Source organism: Sinocyclocheilus anshuiensis, unplaced genomic scaffold (assembly GCF_001515605.1).
Source record: "Sinocyclocheilus anshuiensis isolate Anshui unplaced genomic scaffold, SAMN03320099.WGS_v1.1 scaffold1625, whole genome shotgun sequence".
Classification (NCBI taxonomy): Eukaryota; Metazoa; Chordata; class Actinopteri; order Cypriniformes; family Cyprinidae; genus Sinocyclocheilus; species Sinocyclocheilus anshuiensis.
Genome location: NW_015539802.1, coordinates 671,950 through 682,056, shown reverse-complemented (window position 1 = coordinate 682,056; position 10,107 = coordinate 671,950). Strand labels below are relative to the sequence as shown.

General features: G+C 38.0%; 1 protein-coding gene across 1 annotated transcript in view; it reads right to left on the bottom strand.

The window, feature by feature from the left end:
• The window catches only part of LOC107683884 (solute carrier family 12 member 5-like), a 59,476-nt gene that overhangs the window by 48,340 nt on the left and 1,029 nt on the right, over positions 1-10,107 (bottom strand). The window lies entirely within an intron of this gene.

Here is a 10,107-nt window from a genome sequence, read left to right as displayed (position 1 = left end):
CATACACACACACACACACACACACACACACACACACACACACACACACACACACACACACACACCTGTCTCTCTCTAGAGAGTTCCCTGAAGCTTAAGCTGTCTGTGTAAACCCCCAGGGGAGTCGCTCTTACTGTAGGACAATTTCTATGACAAGATCCTTAATTGTGCATACAAGCACACAAGCAAACATACAGTACACACTGTCATGCGCACACTCAAACATTACCTCTGATTTTTTATTTTTTTTTGGTTAAATTGAACGCATGAATGCATGAAAAGGTTGGAAAAAAATGTACTTCAATTCAATAAATAAGCAAAAAGAGTCACAGTGCTGATGGCATTCAGCTCAGCAAACACAGATCTCTATCTTTTTCAGTCTGACCTGTCTGACCTACATAATGGCGAACTACTGCCTGATGGTGCATGCCGCTGCCACAAGAATACCACACACACACACACACACACACACACACACACACACACCAATATCAGATACGCATGTAATGCACCAGACATAATGTGTATTCATGCTTGAAATCCACATGATTCATTCAGCTTTTTCATTACTATTGTGATTCCTTCAAACATAAAATGTTCTGCACAAAGTCACCTGATATGTGTGTTTGTATGTGTGTGTGATAGATATATAGATATAGATATAGACAGATATACTGATTTGCCTTGTTTTAATTATCAATGCTGAAAACAGCTGGTGCTTAACATTTGTGGAGACTGTGATACAAGCGTAATGTCAAATGGTTTTATACTAGTCAAAATCTACTAAAGGGTAATAATGAAACAATACTTTTTAAAAATGATTTTTCACTACTATTTACAATATACGGTGCATTTTCATGGGTTTAATAAAATATTTTTGTTATAAGAGATGATAAAAACAACTTCAAAACCACTCCTGGTAAAAAAAAAAAAAAAAGAACTTCATTTTTATAAAAATTAAAAAAAATTCGACAGCTGACTGTAAAATTAAAAGCCAAAAAAGCCAAACATGTGAGTAACGTCATTTATTTAAGCCAAGAAATAAACTTCTATTAAAAATGTATAATGAACTATGCAAAAAGCATTTCAAATGTTTCTAGTATGTTTTATAGTACCCCAAAATCAAACAGTTCACCCCTTACATGCCTTATCACGTCCGTCAAAAACTTGCTTGTTGTCAGTTAGAATATTAGAACTAAAAACATTGACAGAATACACTCATGGGCATCAATCCTATGGCCAGTTCATCCCTTTTTTAAGAGCTGCTGGTTGCACTGACATTAAAGCGTTCTTAGGTCAGACCAGTCTAAGACAGTCCTGAATACTGTTACTTAACAGGCCAGCTTACAGAGATCAGCACCCGCACACGGAACTCCAGCCAGCTGAGCGGCTATTAAAGATTCGTCCTACAGAGTGGGAGAGCAGGACAAAGTGTTAAGAGCCAATACTGGCAGACTTCACCAGACTTCAATGGCACATGGTGTGAAAACAGTCCTGTTGAAAGAGGACATGGTTTTGGACTAAACACACACACAGCTTCTTTTAGCACATGGGATGGAACGTCATATGTCACCGTCTTGCGCACGAACATGTCAACTGCCACAAAACCCCAGGCAAAGCTCCGCTTAGAAATCTGTTGTGTCTGTGAACACGTGCCATGTCATAAATCATCTTGCCCTTGGAGATCATGTTGTCTTTATCAATAAAGCCATTCATATGCAACACACAAAGCTGTAGAAAAGGTCACTAGAGATGACTAAAGACTAAACTGTCATGCTATGCTAATGCTGACTGCAAAAACGAGCTACTAATTATATTATTACTGTGCAAAATCAAGCATGATTTATGCTGATTAGTGCAATATGAATGTCAAGGTAAAAAATGTGCAATACTGCTGTTGCTTTGCATGTATTGCATGGATAAGCATGACTCTACATACATGCAAACACACACACACAGACACACACACACACACACACACACAAAGCAATTAGACCATCAATTTCTCATTAATAAAATCTATGAAATTGACATCATTGTCTGACAGGAATAAAACATGGAAATCCATCAATTCTATAGCAACAACAAGATACAAGCCCTGATCAGCTAACTTCCCCACGTAAAGAGGAAATGAGAATACAGGGACAGACCAGTGAAAATGGAGAACAGAACTGAGGGAGACATGCATGAAAACCGGCTGAGGGATTCAGTACGGTTCCAGATGAGAAAGGAGATCCTCACCCTACTCAGAAAGGAGAGAGAGAAAAAGGGAGAGAAAGAATAGGAGATTAAGAGAGAGAGAGAAATGGAGAAAGCACACAGTGCACTTGGGGTGAAACTGAGTCATCCAGCACTCACAGGGACAGCATGTACAATTTCTTCATTTCCATCTCTGCTCTCAAGGTAATTTATTGTTCTCAGCAGTGCATGGACAAATGTGACTGAATAAATGAATATTAGCTGTTTTAACACCAAACAGTTGCTTTGGTATAGTCACATTAGCAACATTTTTTTAAATTTCACAGGCAAAAAAGGTCCATTGTCTATTGGCAATAATGTAGCGATGTACGAAATGCATTTCACTGTGAAGCTACTTTCAAACCAAGCCGTTTTCTGTTGGTCATTGCAGTGAATTTGCTTGACCAAATTCAACTCTTTTCAACTCCGAAATCTTTTGCTCTAATGTGACATTATCAATCACATGGATTCCTATTAAATTGTCTTGATTTTGCACAATTTGCAAATACGCAAATATAAAATTCGCAATTCGCAAACAACGGCAAATACAACCATACATTCACCTCACGATTGCACATAATTATATTTAAATGACTGGATATCAGGCACAAAATCTCCCAAACAATGGTAAGTGTGACTGCACCTTTAGTCAATAAAGACAGCAATGCAAATGGAAGCATTCCTGTAGCTAAAAACAGTCGTGTTTGGCACTAGTAATGCCAAGTTATGGGTTTGATTCCTAACACTCTAAAAAACACTGGGTTAAAAACAACCCAATTTGGGTTGTTATTAACCCAAGGGCTGGGTAAATATAGGACAGAAGCCATCTTGGGTTAAATTTACCCAGCAAATTGGGTTGTTTATTTAACCCAGCATAATGGGTTGATTTAACCCAGTTAATGGGTTTATTCATTTTTACTATATTACTAGCTTATTTTTTACTTCATACATTAAATAATGTTTACAGATTAACTTAAATCCTGTAAACCTTTCTAAAATACTCCACACAACCACTGGTTTACATGATAACTTCCTTTATTTTCCTTCATTTATCATTTACAGCATCCCAGCATTTCACTCTAGCCGAAACATGCTGTGACTCCATAACCTGCCAATAAACAAACAATAAACAGCTCTGAGGACATGTTTTAACATCCAAAGTATTATATTATGTATGTTTATGAATAAAATCATTTATTTTATGCAAAGCATCAGGCTTTTCCATCACGCGAAAAGACCGCAACACTCATTAAAGGTGATTCACACCGCGCGTCTGTATGTTGCTCTGCATAAAATTGAACGATATACAGCACAGTAACGATTTTATAGATAAAATAAAATGTACACAAACCTGTATTTTACCGAAGAATGCATCAATTCGATGGCGCTTAGAACTGCTCTCTCGAGAAGAGAAGACGCAAAATCCCCGCGATAAATAACTCAACCCTCGCTGGGTTACATCTGACCCTGGATCTGAGTAACACAAAAACTACCCAAACATTGGGTTGTTATGTCTGACCCAGGAGCTGCAAAACAACCCAAACACTGGGTTGTTACACTTGACCCAGGAGCTGGGTAACACTACCCAAACACTGAAAAAATAACCCCAAAAAATTACCCAAAAGGCTCAACCCAGCATTTGGGTTAAAAAAATAACCCAGGATTTTTTAGAGTGTAGGGAATGCATGAGCAATTAAAAGTAAACTAAATGTTTGAGTGGCATTCCTTACATTAATTTACATTTTAGACACAATATTGCCAGGTAAGTTGGGTGTTTTTGCTCCGCCGACCAAAATAGATGCGCAACACAAAGTACTGGTGTTTTGTTGTTGAATGAATCTGTGTTTTTGAATGAATTGGTTGAGTAAATGATTCAATGAATCAGTCATTAAGACTTTTAATTCCTGAATGAACCACCACTCTTTAAAAAAAAAAATGCTTTAGACAATGATTCAATGACTCTCTCATTAAAACGAATTGCTGAATTTGTTATAAACAGTACTACTATTATTTATAAAACTATTAAGAGTAGTATATTACTATGTGGAACCCAATTCAGAAAATCACTTATTTTGTTCCTGAATGAATCAGCGTTTTTAAACGAATTGGTTGAATGAATGAAATGATGTAACCTGCGGAAAGAGTCATTGAAATATCTATTCATCCATTTTCTCGTAGGCAGGGAAACACACTGGATGGATGGCCAGTCCATCATAGTGCTCACAGAAAAATCTGTATCACTAATGCACAAACTGACAGTCGTGAATGAGCAAACAGAGACAAATGGAATGATACAAACAATGAAAGTTCCCAGTGCTGTTGGGCTGTTTATCAGTAATCTTGGAATGCTGCATCGTCAGATTCAAGGACCAGATCTGTAGGCCTATTTATCTGAATAACCAGAAAAGACAGAAAAGGTACGTGAACAGAATTAGGAATTCAAACTGGCATCATCTGCATGAACACCACAGCTCAATGTATACCTTGCTCTTCAATTTTCATTGTGGTTATGCAAGAACAATTTCATTACTTTTTCAAGGCCACTGCCTACTATGATTTGGCACTTCAGAGTGAAACTTAATGAATTCTTAACTGACAGCAGGAAGGTGACGATAAGAAGAGCGAACTTGCAGACCTCACACAGTCACGTAGCCGAGAAACTTCCTCCAAACATCAGAAGCCCCAGACAGACTTAATTCTTCTCAATCCAGTGGACACAAATACAGAGACTCTGAGGGTATATGTTTGCTTGTCTACATGAGATAAAAAATGGCGCAGATTAGCAGCACTACATTCTGCAATCTGCAGTAACACAAGGGAGAGATGTAAGTATCACACCTGCTCAATCTTCTGTGGACATCACTGTAGTGAGTGTTCATGCATAACCAGCAAGTCAAATACAGAGTGTGTGTGCTGCCAACTCTCTATGGCTATGTTCACAACTTCACACAGTCCGTGTTTGGGAATGACTAACATCTTTACAAATAGGTGACTCTTCAGTGGTTCTGTTTTTACAACAGAAGCAGAAAATATATATAGATCTAGACAGGTGGAGCTGGGGGAGGTGGAGGGTTTCAAAGGAATTCTGATGAAAAAAATTCCTAAAGATTAAAGATTACATAGGCACATGAATTACAAATATGAATGATGTGCATAGATAATAAACTCTGCAATATCCCATAAAAAAAGGATTTATTAATTTTGATTTTATGGTGATTTCAGTACAGACTAGAGGCTGACATTTTTTTCGGGAATCCCACGGGTCACGGGAAACAAAATCACTATTAATCACGTGATTGGGACGGGACAGGAAAAAATGTCAGCGGGAGTGGGCAGGACCGGGAATCGTAATAACACTATGATACCCAACTTTATACACAAATATACCTTTTATATAAATAAACTATAAACTGTATATTTTAATTTTGAACTCAATTCTAGTTGCCCTGTCTCTTTATGCTCTCCTCCTGTTTGCTCTGGTCATCCAAACGCCCACCTATCATTCATCGACCTCAAATATGGCTTTTCATCTGAAAGATGTATGTAGTAGCAACTTTACATGGCCGCTCAATCTAATGTTAACCTACAGATATGTGCGCTATTAAAGTGTCTGTGCGGAATGTGTCTGAACAGTAGCGCTCACTGCAATACAGATGGAGGCGCCGGTGCGCTCATTTGCTCTTAAAATACTCCGTAATTTTTGGTCATATAGATAAAAGTAATACATCTTTCAAATCTGTAAAGACTCTACATTTATTTGTGTGCACTCACAATAACAACGAAACGTTGCGCTTCTGTAAAACAATTAAAGCAAACAGGATGCCATCTCGGTCTCTGTGAACTTGAGCGAGAAACTTCGAAACTCCGTGTATGAAAAAAATATATCTATAGAGAGTGAAATGTCTACTTTCAAAAAAAAATAAAAATCAAATAGAAAACGTATCTGTTAGCATGGATGATTTACATGAAATTTAATGTGTGTGCAGTGCACACTGTGCATTGTTTAAGCTGGCTTTCAGTTCAATAAAATAACAAAAAACTACATTTATTCAAATAAGGTGGTCATGCTGTGATCTGTAGCATACTGTATTTTTACTGTAACTGACACGGGAGTGGGAGGGAATGGGAGTCTTTCTCCAGGGATTGGGATGGGAGGGGATTTTCGATCCCCCAGTTTTTTCGTGGGATTGGGATGGGACGGGATTTTTTTTTGTGGGAGTGGGACGGGAGAGGTTTGAAAATCCACTCCCATGTCACCCTCTAGTACAGACATTTATAGGTTACAAATCATAATTTAAACCTCGGTCCCTTTGCATACCCAATGAAAGTTAAACCACCAAACTATCTTTTCTAGTAGTCACTGAAAGAAGTACCAGTACTGGCGCCTCTTTGAGAAGATTTTGTGCATGATGCTCCTTGTTACATAATGCAGTTTCTTTATAACTAACCAACAGAACTGTTCTTAACAGAACAGCATTTAATCAACATGTGATTAACCTTCTTATAACTTCCACTGTGTATGAAGTCTCATCTCCTCCTTTCTCTTCAGACTATTGTCACTGCTCTTTTCTTTAGCATGTCTCACCTCACAGCCTCTGCCCTCCCCACTGTTCTCACCCTAAAATGGCTTCCCAGGCACCTGCCAGAGACAGCTGGCCATGACAACTTAACAAAACCATCCATCAAGGGCAAATACATCAGCAGGATTACAGGAGGGCATAAAAAATCCTTTATGTGGCATTAGGGAAATATTCTTATATAATGCGTGGTCTTTTGCAGTGACATAATACTCACTACACTGCCACAATTACATAAGAACTACATCCCCCTGACCCTAAAACAAATGAATTACACACCTACCCCATGAATTATGACTGCGGTTATGTTTATTTCCTGATATGTAAAAATTTTTTTACATTTAAAATTGAAATTCAGTTGAATAAAAATTCAAAAGGTTGAAATTCAAATTTGAATTACAGTTCTGCATCCTGCTTACTACCTAAAATATAAGTTAAATTTAAAAGGTATTACCAATTCAGTTGTAAATGTCACATGAGCCTGAAAAAGACAGTACTGATTGTAAATATAACTGAAATTTTAAAATGACGTAAACATAACCAGATGGTCTTAAAAGATACATCGCAACCAATTATCACAACAGTCTACTTGTTAATGAATACAATAGCTCAGAGCTAAGCCACCCAAAGATATTTTTGCTCATAAACATCCGACACCGACTCTGCATGGATCTAAGCAATGAGTTGACAGGAAATGCATTTTCTTGCTTGCCTTTTTGTTGCTTGTCATGACTGTGGCAGCTTGTCTATCAAAGACACTTACATGAGCTTTAAATGCCGTGAGTTGATTGGCGGAGAGAAGCTGTTGTTAACACATAAAGTGTTGATTAAAACCTTACATCAAACAGATCCAGTAACACTGTATTCTGTCTTTATCAAATGCCAGTTATGAACAACCTGCAGTGAAGTGTAATAGTATTTACTAGCATCTGTGTCTTATGAGGCAGAGTTACAAATATATTTTTATACTTTATGAGTGTATGAGGTAACATTGCATGGTGCAGTTTATAATACAGCAGAATGTATTACTGGATTCAGGGTTTATGTAAAAGTGGAGTATTACGACATTACTGTATGTTTTGACATAACTTATGACTTCTGGCAGCTCCTTTTTTTCTCAAAGAGAGAGTGCGTCATGGCATTATGATGATGGCTGTGTCTGCCTGCAAAGTGTTTTGTAAGGGAACCCAAACATGCATTTAAATTGGTTTTATTCAAGTCAAAATATTTTTTACATGACCAAAGCAACCTGAATGCATTAGGTTGTGTTAGGTAAAAATAGTTGGTTCCTGTATAATTCTTTTGGCAATGCCCAAGTAATTAAGCTTGTTTAAGAACAAATAGTTCTCACTTGTTCTGTTAGTGTCTGTATGGTTTTTGAGGACAGCTAGTGCTCTAGATGTTCCTAATTTAGGATGGTCCTGTTATGTTTTAATGTGTCTGCGGCTGTTAAAACAGGTCTGTGCCATCTGACCTGATGTTCGCTTGACCTGAGACTTCACCACAAGGACAAGCAGCCATCAGTGTACGCTATTCACAGAATATATTTATTTTCCATCTTCCTGTGCTTTCCTTCTTACATTGCAGTATATAAAATGAATCCACCCATCTCTAATTAATAATAGAAACACACACATACAGTATATATGGCCAAAGGGTTGCAATAATTTAGATTTATGAATTATTTTAAAAAGATTGATTTCTGGAGGATCATGTGACACTGAAGACTGCAGTAAAGATGCTGACAATTCAGCTTTGACATCACAGGAATAAATTACATTTTAAAATATATTCAAATAAAAAAAAAAGCGTTATTTAAATAGTAATAATATTTCACAATAGGCATTAGCACCACTGCAGTACTGTCCCTACCCCCTGATGGGAGGAAGAGAGAGAGAATTCAGGGCAGCATTGGACTTTGAAGGAAGCGAAGCAGAGCGAGAGAGAGAGAGAGAGAGAGAGAGAGACCCTTTGAAAAGAAGCAAAAGCTATAATGCAGCAGTCTGCAGCCAGCTCCACTCATGTCTACACAAAACAGATCAGTCTGTCCATGACAGTGGGCCCGGAATGGGTTTGCATTCACAATTGACAATTCAGCTTTGACATCACAGGAATAAATTACATTTTAAAATATATTCAAATAAAAAAAAAAGAGTTATTTAAATAGTAATAATATTTCACAATAGGCATTAGCACCACTGCAGTACTGTCCCTACCCCCTGATGGGAGGAAGAGAGAGAGAATTCAGGGCAGCATTGGACTTTGAAGGAAGCGAAGCAGAGCGAGAGAGAGAGAGAGAGAGAGAGAGAGAGAGAGAGAGAGAGAGAGAGAGAGACCCTTTGAAAAGAAGCAAAAGCTATAATGCAGCAGTCTGCAGCCAGCTCCACTCATGTCTACACAAAACAGATCAGTCTGTCCATGACAGTGGGCCCGGAATGGGTTTGCATTCACAATGCATGCGTTCGCTGACTGTTTCAGAACCATGGAGAGCTCCACTGATACCAGCAGCTCAATCAGCACCACGGACAGAGTCTCTGCTACAACCGCTGCAATTCAATCATGACACTTATACCACGGTGCATTTAATAAGAGAGCTATTTACTCAACTGCCTCAATTTGTAACGTGTGTGAAACACACAAAACGTTTCAGCACTAATGAGTGCAGGTTCTGCTGTACTGCATGGGGCTGATAAGAACGCATGCGAGAAGAGGTCAGGTACAAGCTAATTTAATTCCTCTCTCACGGGCTGGAGCTGAGCTGTACCTGTAGGCACGAAGCTCTTTTAGAGACTGAGATCTTGCATCTAAGACCCCCTTTCCACTTTTCCAAGAGGTTAACAACATGAAATGCACCGAAGGTCTGCTTTTGTTAAAACGCTCCAATTATTCCCAAGGATCTACGACACAGGGAGCCGAATCCACTGCCTGCGGAAACGAAATACGATTAAGAAACAGAGAGACAGACTGAGAAAAGGACAGACAAGCAGTCTCGTCCTATACATTGTAAGAAAAAATCTATAGAAAAATGACTGGTATTGGTCATTTTTTGCAAGGACATTATCTGTTAATTTTAACCCTAAAAAAACACAATGCAATGCAGGTGTCAAAATAGGAGTAAAACACCTGTGAAAAATGAATATGTAAAATTCCTTCATGCACTGTAAAAACTGGTAACCAGCAATTGTTACCTTAAAGAGGTATTTCTACCTGATTTAACCAATAGAAATAAGTTCTATTGGTATAAATGTAGGTATTTAGGTTGATTAAGTGATGTTAATTTTAATAATGTTGA